The sequence below is a fragment of the Pan paniscus genome, chromosome 16 (assembly GCF_029289425.2).
Source record: "Pan paniscus chromosome 16, NHGRI_mPanPan1-v2.0_pri, whole genome shotgun sequence".
In the NCBI taxonomy this organism is placed as follows: domain Eukaryota; kingdom Metazoa; phylum Chordata; class Mammalia; order Primates; family Hominidae; genus Pan; species Pan paniscus.
Window position 1 is genome coordinate 24,796,601 of NC_073265.2, and position 21,380 is coordinate 24,817,980.

General features: G+C 35.8%; 1 long non-coding RNA gene across 3 annotated transcripts in view; it reads left to right on the forward strand.

The window, feature by feature from the left end:
* The window catches only part of LOC129393994 (uncharacterized), a 311,621-nt gene that overhangs the window by 28,776 nt on the left and 261,465 nt on the right, over window positions 1-21,380 (forward strand). The window contains exons 2-3 of one of the 3 annotated variants that reach the window (XR_008621127.3): window positions 11,539-11,602; window positions 19,630-19,811. The exons of 1 other annotated variant lie outside the window; for it this stretch is intronic. This is a non-coding gene — a long non-coding RNA (uncharacterized LOC129393994). The remainder of the gene's footprint in view (window positions 1-11,538; window positions 11,603-19,629; window positions 19,812-21,380) is intronic. One more of the 3 variants, XR_008621128.3, reaches the window with a different exon arrangement.

Sequence of the window (21,380 nt, forward strand, 5' to 3'; positions counted from 1 at the left end):
TTGTATAATTTTGGGGAAAATCCCTTTAGTAAGCCACAGCTTCCACATATTTCGATGAGTTTTTGAGTGGACTGTACAAGATAATGTGTATCTATATTTTCCCAAAAGATGAATATGCTAATGAAATGTAAGAATATAATTACTATGTAACCCATATGCCCCTCAGGAGTATTTGTGCCCCAAACTCTGTGCTCTCATATATAGATATAGATATAGATATAGATATGAGATAATAATAGATTGAGGTACAATAAATATATCAGGTACCAAAAATTACTAAAAAGGAATTCCAAACTTTATGTCTATTTATGAAGAACACTAAAGATATGAAATTTTTAACCCATAGCCACACTTCACTAAAGGTCTTTTCTCTCTCCCTGATGGTCTTACACCTCAAAGCTGAATTGGAGCTCTCACCACCAACTCCCTCCAAAAAACTTTTCTGAAAATCTCAGTTCTCCCTACTTTCTGTGCTTTGTGTCCAACCCACTTCTCTCCGCTGACCAAGCCTGTCTTTTTCTCCCTGTTTTCTCAATTCTGTATCACACGCTTGGGAACTGGGCTGGCAAAGACAGAGGTTTCCATAGAAAATGGAGAGGCAAAAAGGTGGATATATCCCACCTGTTAATATTTATCTGGCTATCTTTAACAATATTTTTCTTTATTTCCTGTGGATAGGACCATGTTTTACACTTTTTCTGTTTTCCCTGTAGCACTAATCAGGGTGCTGGGCCTATGGAAGCCACTCAATAAATGCTTGTTAGTTGAATTATAAAACATAAAAATTAAGCTGGAGAAAGTCCCATTAAATGGGCACTCTACCACTTCCTAGAAGTATGAGCTTAAGTTAGTTACATATTGAATTTTATTTTCTTAATCTGTATAATGGGCCTGCTAACTCTCACAGCATAAGGTTGTAATTAGCATTAACTGAAATAACACATGAATGTATCTGATACCTATTAAACACCAAATGTTGACTACAAACTTGAAAGGCTATCTTATGGCTATAAACAGATGGAGCCTGACACCTGTAGTTGAGGGAAGTTGTGTGGTATTTAGAAATTGGGTTCCAGTGGGCCTTGATTTTCTTATCTACAAAATGAAAGCATGTACCCAGTGGATTTGGAAGGTCACTGAAATTCTAATGATCTCTATTTCTGAGAGGCAAGATACTGGTGCATCATTCTAATCAAATATTTTCTAGTCCTGAAAACTGTAATACAACTTTGCAAAGAATAATGGGAAACTCACCAGTAACTGAAAAACGTCTCTCTGCTCATTCGGAATATGCTTTTAATGTGTATCAGTTGGTGCTAACCAGTGAAGATATTTCCACTGGGCTGGCAAAAACGAGAAAGACAAAGTATTGAGAATTGTATTAAGTCAAATTTATTCAATTTAATAAGATACTGCATTTTATTCAGTGATTCTTCCTACTACTTCATTGTCAAATTGTCTTTTCATGATACTAAAGTGATAAAATGTAGTGATTATGTATTAAAATTATCATGTGAGAAAATGAAAAGAGGGAATATAAAAAGTTGGCAACTCTGTCAATTTCCTAATTTTTTACATTGTTGATTAATATTCAGGTTCATAAAATTTGAAAGTTTAGAAATCACTGATTTATAGCATAACAATATTGAGACTAAACTTTCTGAAGAGGAATATCTGATTTTTTTGTTGAAAAATTCCAAGTCTTAGAGTTTAACTGGTTTTTCTCAGGATCAAAGCCTTAAAAATTTTTTTTTTAAATCTTTTTCTCCCTCTAAGGAGAAAAAAAGATGTGAAACAAAAGAAGGGCAAGAGTCAGATTTTTTTCCCTGCTCCTGTGGGATCCTACTGACTAAAATATTTACAAGTGTGGAAATGGCACAGAGGAAGCCCACCACTTAATGCTGGAGAAGGAAGGTTGGAATGGGCTTGCAGCATTCTAAGCCGCAGTGAGCTGGCTTAGAAGCCTCCCCTGCCCTGACCTAGCTCCAGGCATATAGCTACCAGGCCTGTTTGGGGTAAATGATACAAAGAGGATAAAACATCAGCAACAGTTTTAATTTCAGAGCTGCTACTTGAATTGCCAAGCCCTCAGCAGAATAACATAGCCAGATTTGGAGGAAACAAAATTTTAACAGATATATTAGAAAAACTGAGGGTGAATAACCCAATAAAATGTAAAAGTCCATGCATAGGGTAGATTTTAATTCCACAGTAAAGGCTTGGTTTTGATAACCTTTTGACTAACTTTTGAAGACATTTATATTGTCAATTAATATACAAACTTTATAATGACTGGAGGCATTTTGTGATTTAAGAACTCAATCATGATTATTATGTATTACGTGTCTATATCAAAACAGCTCATGTGCCCTATAAATACACCTACTATGTACCCACAAAAATTAAAATAAAAAAATTTTAAAAAAGAACTCAGTCATAAAATTGCAAATTTAGAAATCATTTGTTAAGTGTTAAAAACTGCTATAGTTGTTACCATTTGTCTTATTTATCAACAATATTTTATGTATTCTTATAATTTTCTCTCTGGGAAATCTAATGTGAAAAATAATCTTTATTCATATATGTGAACCTTGAGTGTTATGGTGAGTTATCTTAGACCTATTGTTCAGACATATCAACACAGAAAGTAAAGGGAAACAAAGAGGACCTAGGCACCGACTCTTAGACCTCAAGGTATTAATCTGCTATCAGAACAAGGGTATATACTTAGAAATTTGGTTTGCTGAATCTATATCAGACCCCATCGGTAGTCTAGATACTTACTTCATCTAGGCATAGATTCATATATGAGGGAACATGCAAAACCAACTCATGTCATCTAAGGACAGGGATGGTTGCAATACTAGCCTCAACAATAGCAATGATAATATAATAAAATGCATATCCCCTAGAGAAACATTCTCCAACACGAGGCATTATCTGATCCTCAGTTAGGATTTGATATTTTTCTGCTCAGGAAAAATATCCCACCCACCCTTTTACCTCTTCTTCTGAGTTGAGAATTATTAACTGCTTATATTGTGATTCTAGTTATTAATAATTCAATTTAATGAGTTTATTTGTTAGAGAAGATAGGAACAAGTCTCACCTTTTTCCCATTTTTCTGCATCATTTGTGACTGGATAAACTACATTGAAGTGATTAAGAGTTACATTAGAACACCATGGATGTGGCCAGGTGCGGTGGCACACACCTGTAATTCCAGCACTTTAAGAGGCCATGGCAGGCGGATCACCTTAGGTCAGGAGTTCGAGACCAGCCTGGCCAATATGGTGAAACCCCATCTCTACTAAAAATACAAAAATTAGCCAGATGTGGTGGTGGGCGCTTGTAATCCCAGCTACTCGGGAGGCTGAGACAGGAGAATCGCTTGAACCTGGGAGGAGGAGGTTGCAGTGAGCTGAGATTGCATCATTGCACTGCAGCCTGGGTGACAAGAGTGAAACTCTGTATCAAAAACAAAACAAAACAAAAAAACCATGGCTGCATCCACCAGTCTTCTTCAGGTTTATCTGGAGTGTGTGTGTGTGTGTGTGTGTGTTTATGTGTTTGGTAGTATTAAAAGGAAAGATAACAAGTATAATCATGTATATTTTGACCAAACACTTGTCATGAAGCAAAAGGTAGTATTTTTCTCTTTTAAGCCAATTAAAGACTATACATTTAATGAAGCTGTTATAAGTGTAATTGAATTAAAAATGTTTTAACTGCTTTAACTATTTTTATATTTTTACTTTGAAAAGTATTTTTAGACTCTTCATCTATCCTCATATGCCTGTAATTTTTAAAGATAACTCATCAGTAAAAGTGGATCTCCAGGTGTGCATGTGTGAAGGTGGGAAAAGTGGCACACACACCCCTAACATCTCTCCTGCCTTTAGAGTTACTACAAAGTCCTTTAAAGGACACAATATTATGTTTTAATCATATTATCAACATAATTAAAAAGACATTTTTTCAAGGTTGTTTTGATATTAAAGCATTACGGTCTAAATGATATTTATGACCTAATGTTACCTCAAGAATAGGACAGGCATAGTTTTCAAGTGTGGCTTCCTGGTCAAGTCATGCAGGGTAGAGTTTTTACTTCTAGACGTTCAGAGGAGAAGTTTTAGAGAAGGAACATTTTATTTCTAAATTAATTTCCTTTAGAAACAATATGTACTCTTCTGGTAAAGTAGAGGCGTATATAGACTACATTAATCTTCAGAATATAGACCATTCTAAGAACAAACTATAATATATATATATATATACACATATATACACACACACACAAACACATATATACATATATATTTAGGTGTGCATGTATGTGTGTGTACATGCATGTTTAATAGTCTAATGAGAAAGAGCCCATAGGCCTATATTCAAATGTAAGTGCACATATTCATATTTGATGCTCAAGTACAATTCTGACACCATCTATGCTTTGTATTGGAGTAGGACAAGCTAGTGTCACCAAACAAGAAAATTAATTCACTCAATCCTTAGTATGCTCATGGAAACCATACAATTTATTATAAGCATATTGCCAATACAAAGACAAACAAACAGCATGTGTATCCTATTAGATCTAAATCATAGCAGGGAGCCGAACTGGTAGAAAAATATAGTGCCTCCAGCCTTATGCATTCTGAGTTGTATTCATAAATGACTTACTGTATACTTGGGTTCCACTCCAGTTTCTTATAATTTACACAGGATTATTATATTATATGTTGTGCCCCTTCCCAAATTGACTATTTCCATAAGAGGCCCATCCATTATGGACCCAGGGGAACACTCAGGACCAGTCCAAGAATGCTGTGTCCATAGGGGAAAAAGCAAGTTAAAATCAGTCTCTACCTAAATTCACAAAGAATGCTCGTCCCTAAACGTTAGACACTCCTAAAATCCCACCAAGAAGAGTCAAAAAGTATGCGACTGGCAGTTTGGAATAGATGATTTAAGCTGTCATGAAGCTGGGGAGCTTAGATGGTTACATCTTTTGCAAGCTTGTCGCTTCTTAGAATACTTCCCACAGTGTCTAATACACAAACATGCCTTTTATTGAGCATCAGGAAGGGCTGTCTTCTATCCATCACTTGACTTTATTCAGATAAATAAAAGAATGCAAAGGGAAACAGTAAAACTGTAGATGTCTAAAAACTTCATTACTCAGATAAGATTTTTTTTTTTTTAATTGGGTATTGCAGCATTGATTCATGGACCTCCTGCTTTTAAATTTCAATGCACCTTTAGTGATATTTTTCACTTTAGAAATTCTATTCTTCAATCTATGTAGAACAGATGCTTTATATTCCATATGGTACCAGGCTAAACAGTTGAAAAGAAATATTCAGTCAACATCACCACAATCAATGGGCATATTTCTTAGAATACAAGATTTTTTTGAAAGTTAGAGATAAGCTCTAATAATGGAAGAATTCTATATATTTTGTGGCTGGAATGTAGTAGGCACTGAATAAATATCTGTTAAATGGGAGATAGAAATCAATGTTTCGTGGCATGTCAGGGAGAGAACACAGGTCTGAACAGGTGATGAGTTTATCACAGTAGAGTTTATTTCTTTATGTGTGTATGCTCAGAAATTCACAGGATAAGACTTGAAGCAAATTTTAATAAATTCCATCCTAATATCTGTTTTTATGTGATATTTGTGTAGGATCAGAGCAGGATCAAAGGGAACCTGTTAGGGATGCTTTTGGCTGCAACTAACAGAAAACTGCCCCAGTGACCCTAACAGGCAGGGCTTTGGTTCCTGTAGCAAGAAGTTTGGGAGTAGGTTGTACAGACTAGGTGTGGCAGCTCAATCATGCCACCAGGAACCTAAATTCTTCCATGTTTCTGTTCTGCCAGACGTAGTTTGTAGGCTTTTGCCCTCAATCTTGGCATCTTGTGATTGCAAGAAAGATGCTTGCCCGCCATGTCTTATGCTAATATTTTAGCAAACAAAAATGAAAGATAAAGGAGTGAAGAGGGAGGCGGGAATGGATGGTGACTATATCAGGAAAGCAACAGCTTTCTCATCAATCCCAGCAGATGTCTGCTTACATTTCTTAGAGCAGGACTGTGCCACCTGATTAGGATGCAAGGGAGTCTGGGAAAACAAGTATTTTTAGCTGGACAGATTGCTGCCTCTCCAAAAAGTCAGGGTCCTATTGAAAAACAAAAGTTAGGAAAGATATTGGATAGGCAACTAGCTATGTTTGCTCTAGGACTGAAGAGAGGAAATTAGTTTAATTACCAGGACATAAAATCTGAGCAGGGCTCTTTTGATTTCACCCTTCTGAAATATAAATTCAGAATCAGAGTAGTTCTATGGGGTAACAATATAAATTGACATTTTTGTCATGGTTGAGTTAATTCAGACCTTGCAGTTTTCACAATTTGACAAATAGGTGAAGATTCCTTGATAGATTCTCATCTTGCATTTTTGGCTTGGGGGAAAAAAAAGTTATTGCCTTCATACTGTATCTTCTATTCTCTGGATAAATTTTTAATTTATTTCTCTTTCGAAAAGCATTTTCTATAAATAGTTCCCTGAGAAGTATCACAATGAAATTTGTATCAAAATGTGAATGGTTGACAATATTTTTCTATGTTGTCCTATTTGGGGACTATTTACAGTTTAATGGGATAATTGCCAAAAAGTCAATCTCTACTTTCAGCAGTTACTGAAAGAGTGATTAAAAGAGATATTTTTGAGTCGAGGACTCTTATCCTCAGTTATTTAGTCACTCATGTGCACAGCTCTCTTTCTTATCTAAGTGTAGGACCTTGTTTTTGTTTACCAAGAGTGGCATAAAAGTAATAATAATTTTTCCTTAATACTTGACAATGTGCTGATGGAACAATAACTGTTTTAGCAGATGAGCTATATGAATTATGTGATTCCGTGGTTTTATGTTCATAGAAATATAAGTCAATAATGGTCAGGATTTGGAGATGTTCAAATCTTCAATAAGTTTCTGGCTGTTTCTTGAATTCATTGGTTCTTCATTTTGACAAACCTTTTATTAATATAATGTAAGGAGATATTTGGCAGAAAGGTATAATTTAAACTGATCTGTTATAAATTTAAGAAACTAGCAAAGGAGGATGAAATAAGTTGTTTCTGAATGAAACAATGGAGACCTGTTGTCAGGTGTTCGTGAGTGTTGTATGTACACCCAGAAAGTCTTTATAATCTTTAAAACAATTTGTCTTCACCTGCAAACCACACAGCCTTATCATGTATTTACTGCTCACCACCCTACTTTCTCCTATAATTTTGCTTCTCTGCCTGCAGGCTTAACATTCTTGGCAAAACAGAAGGCTTATGGGAAATATTCATTGACTTCTTCTTGTAGCAATGTTATTTCTGCCTAGTAGTCAGGCTAAGGATGCCAGAACAACTTCCTTGATTTTACCAGAAGGGCTCTAAGGGACCCTTATACCTCAATATATGAGCAGAAACTCTCATTCTAATATTTCACAGAAATGCATAGAATCCTCCCTTTACTTGTGTTGTTGGAAGATATTACTTTTACAGAATCAGAGCCTAGGCTCTAGGCATATCTAGACAGGAAATATCTGAAGGAGCATTGTCTCTGTTGTTACTTGGTCTAGAACACTCACTTGTCCCCATCCTATTATCTTCCATGCAAGTCCCATTCTAAGGCTGTGTGAAGCCTTTCTCTCTATTGAACTGCATAACAGCCCCAGACTTTCTGCCCTGGGATGGGAGTGGGGAAAGAGGATGTATTGGATGAATGTAAATAGGTCTTTTTCAATAATTGTCAAGGGACAAGGAATGTCAGAGAAGGATTTATTTGCCCACACATGGAGCACGTTGTCCCTGACTGTCCAAAATAATCCTCTTAGTCCCAGAGAATCCTATCCCTCAGGAATGCCACAGGAATATCCCCAATTAGCAGAATGTAATTACTTGAGTGGGAGTCATGTACTAAATGATGAACCTCTCCTCCCAAATGGCATGAGCCTTTGAATAATTTAGGAGGCGAGAACAATTAAATACAAGAGGACCATCCTGACAGTAAGGAGATGTTTGTGCTGCACTCATGAACATACATGCTATAAGGAAGGCTAGAACTAGAGAAGTGTAACTAGCTTTAAAGTGGAATAGAGTTAATATTTTCAATCTATATAAAGCTCATTTAAATACACAGAATGACCTGAAAATCTTAGATAGACAAATGAACAAAGGATATGAAAAGGCAACTTATACAGGAGAAAATAAAACCAGTAGACAAGGAAAATATTCACTCTTATAAGGAATCCAAGATGTTCAGATTTAAACAACAACAAGGGCCCATTTCATGTCTTTTAAAGTAAGCAAAACTTTAAACAATGATAGTGTGATACAACGATACTGATGAGATTGTGGGGAAGCCATTATCTATTGCTGGCTGCATTGTAAAACTTTTGGAAATAAATTTGATAATTATATTATAGCAAAACACTTGAGAAATGTTTTTAACCAGTAATCCTAAGAAATAACTCAATAAAATAATAAAAACCACATGAACTGAGAATAATTGTTATATTATTTATAGCTGCAAAGTTTAGAAACAAATATTTAAAAATAGGATAATAGTTACAAATTATGAATTATAAAACAATGAAATGTAATTTGTCTTTTACAATGGATGGTCATAATATGCTAGCTAGAATATGATACAGAAAATAAAACATGACAAAATTTAAATTACGGTATGGATATAACTATGTAAAATATATAACTATACATATGTGCAAACCCTAAAAAGAAATTTATGAAAATGATATCAATGTGTTAGTGTGGTATGATTTTCAGGGAGTTATTTCATTCTAAAATGTATTTTAATATGATAAAATGTTTAAAGATCTATAATGAGTTCACTGAGGAGCCTTAACTTGTTGAGGGATAAACATGAAATAGATTTATTTTTCTGATAACTGTGCAATGCTGACCTCTCTGATTTTTGCTGAGGTGCTACCTTCAATTCCATGACTTTCCAATCACTTATCAGAACAGTCTCTCTGGTTTTTTAAACTCAGTGTTGTGTGTTTTGCAGGTTTCATTTTACATCCAATTCAAAACCTTCCCTTTTCCCTCTATATTCAGTTATATTTATGGCTCATTTTCCTTCCCCCTTTCCTGCACTTCTCTGGTGGACATAGCTTCCTTTCTTACCTGTTTCCCTTCAAGAGGCTGCTCTCTATTTATGCTTACTGGCCATCATTCTTCTCTGCTTTCTTGGAGGGCCTGGTAATGCCCTCTCCATAATCTCCTGGAATGAGAGCTTCACGTTGGTGTTAATCTTTTTCCCTCTCACAGCCACATACTGTATAGTTTCTTACTGGTGGGGTCCCCTTGGTTTGTACAACAGGCTTAGAGAGTTGATACTGGCAAGAGAGGTCAAGCCCAGCCATTTAACTCATGGTCTACATAGAAAATCATGGATCATGGTCCATATTTAACAGTGAATTACAGGCTGTCTCACTGCCTTTTCTCATACACCACATTCCTCTTGCCCTTTCTTCACACTCAGCATCAGCTGAGTAGCCTGGAAAGTAGCCTGGAAACTTTTAAATAAATTATCAGCAGTTGACAACTTAGTGGCAGGCAGGACTATTCCAGCAATCATTGAGAATAATTCTACTGGGCCCTTCCTCTACTTTGGCAAGAAGAAGTATGCCATCAGCCCTACTCCATGGGAAAGCAATTGCCTTCATTTTCAACTTTCCCATATCAAGTCTTTCTTTTGTATTGATTAAGGTGGTTGTGTTGGTGGTCTTCATGTTTACATTAGAAGAGTGTCTCTCTGTAAGTCCTAGAAGGAATATGCTGGCTCTAATTACTGGTGTTTCTTTGAACTTAGAACATCAAGTATTTAGATGCCAGATCTAGTTCTCACCTTACCATGTAAAAACAGAATTATCATTAAAAGATAGCTTAAGTGTGTTTAGTTTATAGGACCAGGGGAATAAACAAGGTGCACTCTTACTACAAAATATACTAAACATCATCAATATTTGTTGTCTGGTTGATTGTTTTTTGAAAAAGACCCCAAAACAATAACTGAAAATTGTAGAAAGCATCTTAAAAGCATCTTAACCCAGTCACAAATATGATTTATTTTCAGAGTTACCGTCATTAAGTCCATCTGCTGAAAATCCTCCCTCTCTCCAAAACAACTGCCTTGCATATATCCTCTTCTACTTGGGCTAAAATTGTCACTATTATGGGTTGGGGAGGGAGGTTGGAAGAGAAGAGGAAGAGAACAAGAATAATGGAGTAGTTGGGAAGACAGGGCATCCAAAAAAAAGACTTTACTTACTTCACATTTTACCAGGGCCCAGCAATATTGCTCACATGATAATCAGTAGGAATTTTGTTTCCTTTTCAAATTGATTAATGAGTACTTATTAACTCACAGGCAATTAAAGGGCCAGTGGGCACAAATTCTCCGTATTTTCAGTAAATGCCGTTATTGCCTAGCACTAAATAATACAGAGGCTACTATTTTTAATCTTTACCACTAATTAGAAGACAATGGCACAACTTCAAATCAATCAATTCTTCACAGCTAAAAATGGAAGTACTTGTTAGAGTAAAAGCCGATGAAGGAGAGAGAGAGTGACAGAAAGAGAGAGAGAGAGATTTTCTTTTGTTGTTCCTGTTTATGAACTTCTAAAAGTTAGAAATATTTCACCTAAATCTTTTTATTTTAACTCAAAATGCTATTCTATTGGGGTTATTTATCTAGATTCCAACAAACACTGTCAATTTTTTCTTATGGATTTTTTTTGAGACGTACATCACAGGTAGATATGTTTTTAAGTTGATCAATTTGACATATTAGCTTAAAATACAGCCTGTCCCTTAAGACTCAATGTCTTTGAAAATAGGAAGCTTGAGGTTGAAATCACTTAAGGCTGAGTTAGAAAAATGGCCTATATTAAAGTCAGTAAGCTTGTTTTTCTTTTGATCATGTGTAAACAGAAAATCATGTCTCACAAGTGAAATTGTGTATTATCAACCTGCCTTTCCATTGTTCTTACATTCTGAAATGAAAGCCGCTAATGATGATTCTTTATTTAGAGCTATGTGTTCGTTTTACTAGGCTGTCTTTAAAATAATATATAATTGGATTCAGTAGATTCAGTAAAACATGAAAAAATACATGCTAGACAAATCTATAGTAGCTGCAGAAATCTATAGCAAATACAAAAATCTAGAGTAAATTGACACTGGAAAGACAAGAGCTAAAGGGTCTGTTGACTGTAAATTTTGATATGTACACAATGCCTACCTCCAGAAACAATAGCCAAACAGCATAATGAAACATAAGCTTCAAATGGGCCAAGTGAACAAGCATTTGACTTTTCTTGAAAATGATATAGGCTCAGTTATCTGTTTAATCACCATTAATTTTGCATTTAACTGCCAACTGCCTTGTTTTCTATTTAAGTTTAAACATACATAAAGCTTTTCTTTTCCATTATATTTCTTTTCTATTTCTACAGTGATCATTTTGCATCACAAAAGGAATTTAAAGAGCAATGCAAGGTACGCCTCCTAAGCCACAAGGTCAGTCTCTTCTGGTGGTGTTCTGTTTATTTGTGTCGTACCTTGAATTCCATGTCGTCTTGGACACTTTCCTCCTTCTGTAAACTTATGATGTCTCATTACAACTTTGCTGAACTTGTGGCACTTAGACATGACTTCTTTCCTAGCTTTAGTTCAATTGTTCACCCCATGACTTGGAGTAACAAGTAACAAATTAGTAGCTTATTTAATAGGGATAAAGACTGATAGTCTCACTCATGCTCTTTTTACTGGGAGTCAGTAGGCAGGAAGCTAAAATTAGCTCAGTTTTGTCAAACTGATTTGAGTTCATCCATGGTAAAATGAAATCTAATATTTTCCTTCCTCCTACATGGTTAGAAATTTTGGTTCTCAGCAGGTGTTGAATTTAAATAGTAAGAACAAATGGAAGCCACAGCTATGGCTCTGAGAACAATTATGTAGGTCCTTGAAAATCCATTTCCAATCTATATTAAAAAAGAAATGTTATTTTGCAGCAATGAGGAATTAAAGTGTGCTGAAATTATTTTTTTTTCTGCTTCAAGAAATCAGTCCAGAAATCCCAAACTTTTGTAAGTCATGGTCTTCTTTGAAACCACATTTCCCATATGTTTCACATTGTCATTGCATGAATTCTGTTACTTTTATGTCCTCAATAATTTATTACTTTTTGCATTTTTCTTATGACACAGACCACAGAGCTATAAGAAACTGACCATTGCATTTCACGTGACTTGGGCTTAAAATATGATAGAGGAAAAGAGTAAAAATTGTCATGGTATCTTATATTAAAAAAGGTATTCTATGTAACAAAGCTTATTCAATTCAATGAGCTTCTCTGTAAAATAATGATCTTTTTATAACAAATTTTATATAATGAATATTTTTCTGCAATGAAATTCTACTTGTTTCTCTCTTATAATCACTATCACTAAGCAACAGACTTATTTGCTGCTTGCAATAATGAGATACAGATGAATTCATTATAATTGTTTCATCCCACCATCCAACAACAGTTACAAATAAACTCTCCTAAAGTTTTTGCTCTTTAATTACCAAAAAAAGTTCAGCCAGAAAAAAGACTCAAATACCTAAAGTTTGATTTCACTGACCCCAAACAATTACAGTAACTAAAACTAAAAATGGCAGGTACTACGCAACATCTTCCACTTTTCCTGGCAGAAAACCTTCTTTTCCTCACAAGCTAATTCAAAGTATGAATCCTATAAGATTCTTTTCATCTTTACCACTTGCTGATGGCAAACTGGATTTTAAGTAAGACTCCCTTATGAAGCAATTGTGATGCCTCATGCAGTTTGTTATACTTTTGAACTATAGCAACCTGGTAACATAGGTGAAAGCCCATAATGATTGTGAGCATGTGTGCGTGTGTGTGTGTGTGTGCGCGTGCGATTTTATGATGCATGGGTTTTTATTGTTCCCATCTTTGTGTCACTGTGTACCCAAAGATACTATCACTGTTCTTCTCCCCACCAGAAGTCAGAAGCATAACACCTCTTTGTAATCTTAAAAACAGTCATACTTTCTATAAATATTCAAAATACAATCACTTACCTGGATTAATAGAAAATATTTTAAAAGACTCCAAAATTGGAAACTAGGTCAGTCCCTATTCTCTTTCAAATTTTGGAAAATAAATGAGATTGGAAAAACATCAAGGCACACAGAAAAATTCGTATTCTATCAAGGTCAAGCACAACCACCTACTTGGAGCTCAGCATGATTCTATCACTCCTGAGCCTTTTCCCCTACTTCTAATATTTTCCTTTTTTTTGAGATGGAGTCTAGATCTGTCACCCAGGCTAGAGTGCAGTGGCATGATCTCAGCTGACTGCAACCTCTGCCTCCCGGGTTCAAGCAATTCTTGTGCCTCAGCCTCCCGAGTAGCTGGGATTACAGGCATGTGCCACCATGCTGACTAATTTTTGTATTTTTAGTAGAGATGGGGTTTCCTCTTGTTGGCCAAGCTGGTGTCGAACTCCTGGCCTCAAGTGATCTGCTTACCTCAGCTTCCCAAAGTGCTGGGATTACAGGTCTGAGCCCCTGTGGCTGGCACCATCTTCTAATATTTTCTAATTCTGAAATCCTAAGCAATGGAAAGCAACATGATAGGGGACTTCACATTCTTTAAGGGCCCTTGATCATTCTGTCTCATTTGTTATGGATTTCAAATTTTCTAGTACTTTCTAATATTTTCTAATACTGAAATCCTAAGCAATGGAAAGCAACATGATAGGGGACTTCACATTCTTTAAGGGCCCTTAATCATTCTGTCTCATTTGTTATGGATTTCAAATTTTCTAGTACTTTCTAATATTTTCTAATACTGAAATCCTAAGCAATGGAAAGCAACATGATAGGGGACTTCACATTCTTTAAGGGCCCTTAATCATTCTGTCTCATTTGTTATGGATTTCAAATTTTCTAATACTTTCTAATATTTTCTAATACTGAAATCCTAAGCAATGGAAAGCAACATGATAGGGGACTTCACATTCTTTAAGGACCCTTGATCATTCTGTCTCATTTGTTATGGATTTCAATTTTTTATTTTGCCTGTTGAACATCAATTATTAGTTATCATTAGTTTTCTATGGCCAATAGTTATTTTTCTTTACTAGAATTTTATGGGCTTTTGTTCTCACACATTTTGTGGCACATATATTCCTTTGGGTTCACTTTCCTCTTTGATAAAGTACCTCCTTTAATTTTATGGGGAGGGTCTGTGTGTGGTAAACTCTAAGTCTTGGTAGATCCAATAATATGCAGATTTTGCCTCATTCTGAAGTAATAGTTTAAGCAGATATAAAATTCTAAGTTGACATCTTTTTTCCTCAGTGCTTTCAAGATATTGTTGTATTGTTTTCTGGATTTTATTGCTTTAGATGTGAAATCTTTGTGAATCTATTTTTATTCCTTTGCAGTTAAAATATTTTCCAAGGTAGGTTTTAAGATGGCTTGTTAAAAATCCTCGGTATTTTGCAGTTTAGCATGAGTTTTGGTGAGGACTTATTTTTATTATCCAGTAATTATGAATGCATTCTCTATTTCATGTCTTTCTTCCATTTAAAAAAATTATTAACAATGATCTCTTCAAATAATGCTTCTCATCCATTTCCTCTGTTTTATTCTTCTCAGAGTTTTATTAGAAGAATGTGTAAATTGCTCATTTTGTCTTACATTTCAAAATTGCTCATCCTATTTTAAAAGCCTCATTGTCTCTGGCTTATTGGGTGCATTTTTTTTTCTTACTCCTTTTCCTACTGTCCAGTAATTCTGTTTTCAATTACATCTAATTTAGTTTCATCTACCCATTGCATTTTTTATTTCAATAGCTATATTTCTAATTGATCCATTTTGATATAAATTTTTATTTCTTCTGTTTTTTAATTTCCAAGTAGAAGTTATTAATTCAGTTATGTCTATGAAGATGCAAAATATACTTATTTTAAAGTCTGGCAATCTTTTCTATGAGATTAATTTCATACAAAGCAATTCATGTTCTAATTTTTTTTTTTTTTTTTTGTGACGGAGTTTCGCTCTGTCGCCCAGGCTGGAGTGCAGTGGTGCCATCTCGGCTCACTGCAAGCTCCGCCTCTTGGGTTCCCACCATTCTCCTGCCTCAGCCTCCCAAGTAGCTAGGACTACAGGCGCCTGCCACCACGCCCGGCTAATTTTTGTGTGTGTGTGTATTTTTAGTAGAGACGGGGTTTCACCATGTTAGCCAGGATGGTCTAATTGTTGTTTATGATTTCTTTCTTATTGGTACATTACTTCTTATGTTTTGAAACATTGGTTTGCAGCTTATTTTGCACAAGAAGGTGGTTGTTTTCTTTCTCACTCTGGACTTACTCACTTCTCTAGAAAATTTGAAGACTCATCCACCGGGATCCTGCTTAGCAAATATTCATGTACTTTCTTATGTTTTCCACTCTTGTATTTATTTTAGGATTATGTGACTAGTTCTAGCTAAAAGGCTATGAGTGGAAGTAACATGTATCACTCTGAGTCCAAAAAACAGTTAAGTGTTTATGTGAGATAGTCATGTTTTCTTTTCTTTTTAAATATTGTTTATTTATTTATTTTAGAATAAGGGGGTACATGTGCAGGTTTGTTAGATGAATATATTGCATGATGTGGAGGTTTGGGATTTTCTTGATCATGTAGCCCAAGTAGTGAACATAGAACCCAATGGGTAGTTTTTTCAATATTCCCCTCCCCCTCCCATTCAGAATTCCCAGTTTTTATTTCTCCTATCTTTGTATCCCTGTGTACCCAATGTTTAGCGCCTGCTTTTAAGTGAGAACATGTAGTATTTTGTTTTTCATGTCCACATTAATTCACTTAGGATAATGGCCTCTAGCTGCATTCATGCTGCTGCAAAGGACATGATTTTGTTATTTTTATAGCTGCATAGTATTTTATGGTGTATACATACTACATTTTCTTTGTCGAGTCCACTGTTGATGGCCACCAGAGTTGATTCCATATCTTTGTTATTGTGAATAGTGCTGTGATAAACATACATGTGCCGGTTTCTTTTTGGTGGAATGATTTCTTTCCTTTTGAATATATATCTAGTAATGACATCGTTGGGTGGAATGGTAATTCCATTTTTAGTTCTTTGAGAAATCTCAAACTGTTTTCCACAGAGGCTAAACTAATTTGCATTCCTACCAACCTTTTTTTCTGCAACCTCGCCAACATCTATTTTTTTGACTTCTGAATAATAGCCATTCTAACTGGTGTGAGATGATATAAGATAGCCATGTTTTCTATCTCATCAATGAACATAAAGAACACTGCCTTAACTGATGACATTATCGTGTGAAATTCCTTCTCCTGGCTCATCCTGGCTCAAAAGTTCCCCTACTGAGCACCTTGTGACCCCCACTCCTGCCCGCCAGAGAACAACCCCCTTTGACTATAATTTTCCTTTACCTACCCAAATCTTATAAAACGGCCCCACCCCTATCTCCCTTCGCTGACTCTCAGCCCGCCTGCACCTAGGTGAAATAAACAGCCTTGTTGCTCAAAAAAAAAAAGAGCACTGAATTGGCAGAGGTACTATATCAAATCATCTCAGACTCCCAAGTCACTGCTGGATGACAGTTGCCAAGGAGAATCATCTGACCTGCATTAGAGTGTGCTGTGAATGTCGAATAAAACTTTGTTGTGTAAATCTGTTGATATTTTGGGTTGATTTGGTACTGTCACTTGCCCTAACTAGTATACTACCTGCCACCTCGTCTAATGGGAGGAGTGTATTAGGGTAAGTGGCAGTACCAACTTATATAACTAAGTATCATATTATAACTTGGTTCACTATCCCCATGCAGAACTGAGTTATAAAATGATGATTCAAAGTTCTACCTTAATGATATTTGGGATACTGAAGATTCATTCACTAAGCCAAAAGGCAAGTTTTTCAGTTACTATAAGGCTGATGTCATCCCAATTCCCTGGGCCTAATGCCTTTTTAAATTCCAAGCACCAATCAGCAGAAATTCCCTTAACCTTTGCCTACAAGTTGTGAAGCTTGCCCTTCATCTGGAGTACCTTAGGCTTCTGAAATGGAACTGCCTGCTGCCAGTGTGCTTCTGGACCTGATGCCCAGCAAGCCAGGGGCTTCAGCTCTACTTACCACTATGAATTTTTGGTCCACATAGATGCTTATTTAAAAAAATATATAGCTATGTTTTTTTTTTCTTTTTATACTTGCTATGCATTTAGAGTAGAGGGGTATGCCAAATCATGAATTTACTTCACTAGCTTGATTTGAAGACATTCTAAGTGCAATGCTCCAATGTGGAGTTTGGAGATTGGTATTCATGAAAAACTATGGTGGTTCATGTACGCCTTCTCAGATATCTGTGGGGGTGGAAGAATATGCAATTGTTGCTGGTCATTACTTCTGAAATCATTTATAAATGGGCTTTATGAAGTTCTTGGCTTTCGATATGTATTTACTATCAGTTGTCCATTTCACACTCTGACAACTTTTATGATGCTTTTTAGAGATGTTTTGGAACCTCTGTTGGAAACAATAAGCTAGGCTAGTGTATTAGTCCATTTTCACACTGCCAATGAAGACATACCCAAGACTAGGCAATTTACAAAAGAAAGAGGTTTATTGGACTTACAGTTCCATGTGACTGGGAAGGCCTCACAATCATGGTGGAAGGTGAAAGGCAAGGAGGAGCAAGTCATGTCTTACATGGATGGCAGCAGGCAAAGAGAGAGCTTGTGTAGGGAACTCCTGTTTTAAAACCATCAGATCTTGTTAGACTCATTCACTATCACGAGAACAGTGCAGGAAAGACCCACTCACATTATTCAATTACCTCCCACTGGGTTCCTTCCACAACACGTGGGAATTGTGGAAGTTACAATTCAAGATGAGATTTGGGTGGGAAGACAGCAAAACCATATCAGCTAGTGATTATCAAACTTGACTGATATATGGCCTGGTGGAAAAATGTCAAGAATGCTTAATGTTGATTTAAATTATTTTTATTATTATCATTAATTTACTTAAATATGTACAAACATAAAACTAGCATCTTATGATTAGACCTCAGATACAACTATAAAGCCAAAACAAATTTATATATTAAATACAAATAAAACTATAAAACTAATATGATTCAAAGTAACACATTTATTTTAATGTGACAGATGATACTGCTTTGCTAGAACCAAACTGATACTTGAAATATAAACATATTAATGACTATTGAGGTTCATTGTATTAGATAGATCATGACAGAAAATGAATGGCATTTCAGTACTTAAAGAGGATTTAAAAAAGGAAATATGTACAAAGGTACAGACTGGCTTAGAAGAAACTAAAGAAGGTTGAGAAACAGCAACAGTGAAGAGCCATTATCATCTGTAAGGCTGTAGAAGCAAATGAAGAAACAATGATCAGAACATAGAGAGGGTGGCTGCAGGGATAGAGGAAAAACTTAGAAAATCTGTGATTTTTGTAAAAGGGACATAATTAACTTATAGGAACACACCCAAGAGGAAACCAGCAAAATAAATGCCCTGACCTCACTATTGTCACTCTTCAGCCTCCTGCTATAGATCCCCATTTACTGAACCTAACCAAAAAAGAAAAACAAAACAGAGTATGAGAAAGCCTCTTGATGAAGATCATGGGCACATAATAAAAAGAGTAGGATAGAGGAAGTAGTCTGGAGAGGTAAGGGAAAACATTCATTCAAGTTGATTCAGTATTCATTCATTCAATATGTGCTACAAGGTACTCTGTGATGACACGATTCTCCCACAACTTAAAAAAAATTAAAATAAGTATAAAAATGTTTGCTCTTCCCTAGGTATGAATACAAATTTACATTTAAAGTCTCTTTTATTTTTCCTTATTAGTCCATGACAATTTAAATTGTAATTGATATCAATACAATGATAAAACAGAAGGAAGGCTAGAGCACTGAAATTTGTGGTAATATCCAATTATAATATGGTTATCTAGCTGATCCTAAATATGCATTTTAAAAATATCACCAAATGAATACAAAACATTTTCTAAATGTTAAAACAAAACAAGCAAACAACAACAGAATCTTCAAGGAGAACTTTAAATTGTGCCAATATATTCACCCCCCCTGAGTTCATGGAGCTCATTTGAGAATACTTGAACTAAGCCTTTTATGCTTCAATATGGATAAATTTTCTGTGCTCTGAAACAACCGGCATGTAGCTGCTAGAGAAATCTACCTAAAGCTCTGCTGTGATTCTGTAATTCTTTTCATTAAAACAATCTTCCATGGCTCCCCATTTCCTACAGATTTAAGTATAAAATTTTTTGCATCCTGAAATTCAAAGTCCTTAGCTTACTTTTTGAGCTTTATCATCTATTACACTTCCCTTAGACATGTTGTCTACTCCAGCCAAACTAGGAGGTGTATTATGGTCTGAACAAACTCTGGTTTTCTACTTTCTTATCCCTGTTCCTATTTTTTTTCCTCTCCTTGGAATGCCAGCTTCTTTATCTCTGCCTTTTAAAATCCTGCACACCTCTTGAAGCTCATTTCAAGTCTACCTCCTCTGTGAAGATTGAACTAACACCAAGGATCAGGTTGTCAAATCACTCACACAAATGGGAGACCTTTCTCAGTATCAAGCTTCACAGCTAATTCCAAGGATACAAGCATTCAAGACACAGGTAAGCAGAGAAAAGGCTGGGACATTCCACAAGGCTTCCCACATCCTTGTTGTTGTGGACATGTACTCTCCAACCCAGAATAATAGATGAGGTCTCTAATGAGGGCTGCAGGTCACCTCACACAGTGGACAGCATTGAAGTTAGGAAACATCTCCACTTCATGCTCCAGAGAGTTGTATAGCTTATGTCACATTCTCTAGGGAGCCATGCATCATAAATCCATACATTGTAGGCTTGTTTACCCTAAGCAATCCTAAACCAGAGACATCCTGCATCATTATTCAATTTGCCCAGAAGTCCAGTTTTTATATTTGCAAGGATATTAGACTGAAGCATTGTCTTCTTTTTCTAGAACCATCTTCAGGAAGAAATGGATCACAGATCAATTTCTTTAACTCCTTTCCCCGCCGACACTTACGATTACTCCAGTCTTACGTAATCTTTTCCTTCTATCACTCTGTGCCTCTATCGTAGCACTATTTTTCTGCTTGTTTAAATTATCTTCTCTCCTGCAACCTGGTAGAAGGGATATGATATATTCGTTTTGAGACTGTGATAGTACTTTGCAAAGTGCCTTGCATATAACAGTTATTTAATAAACGTTGAAATGAATTAGGAGAAAGTAAGAATTTTCTCTTCTCATTATTTCCCACAGATAACACTGTTGAGTCCTGGACATTGGAGAGAAATCAGATAGTCCAAGTTCAAGTGGGTTTAAATATTAGCTTGTATAGATAACTGAATAAAAACTACACAGAATTTATGCTAAATCATGCAAAATTAAGTAAAGTTGAGTTCATGGACTTTCCTTCTCATTCTTGAACACCATTTTCCTCTCTCCTCAGGTGCCTATATCTAGATCTTATTTGCAGGGATGAATGTTGCTCGAGGGAGTTGCTGGCTAAGAGACTTCACTATTACCAGGGCAAGTCCTAGAGAATGTTATCTAGACACTCATCATTGAAGTATCAGAATCAGTGGTAGGAAAGATAAAAGCAATAAAGCCATGCTTCTAGGTGGGAAATTGGAAAGTAGTCAGTCAATGCGTCAACTAAATGGATAAGGCAGAGACATAACCAGGAAACACAATGAGGACAAGGAAACACCCTAGCTGTTGAAATGAATGGTTCAATATTCAGGTCTGAAAACCTAGTATATTCTTGGAGGTATTGGTTTTCTGTGTATTTAGAAAGCTTTCCTGGGTTAAAGTCATACTTATAAAGATAGAGCTGGCCTGACCAGCAGAGTTTGCATGGTCTTCCCCACTTCTCATATACAATTTAATTCTCAATATGTAAAAATCATTGGTAATAGTTTAAGATGTCTTCCTTCTTAGGAATATGTGCATACACCCAGAATTCAGTCTTAGGCCACAATGATAAAGGGCTTATTTCTGGTTTGGGGTTGAGGAGAACTGGGGGCATAAGAACTTCCCTAACTATACTTAAATCGCCTGCTAGGATGTCGTGACATACCATCCTCTTACTTGGCTCCATAACATTGAGAATTTATAGATATTCCCATGCTTAAGCTCTCTAATTGCTAATAAAATAATACATTTTATGCTAT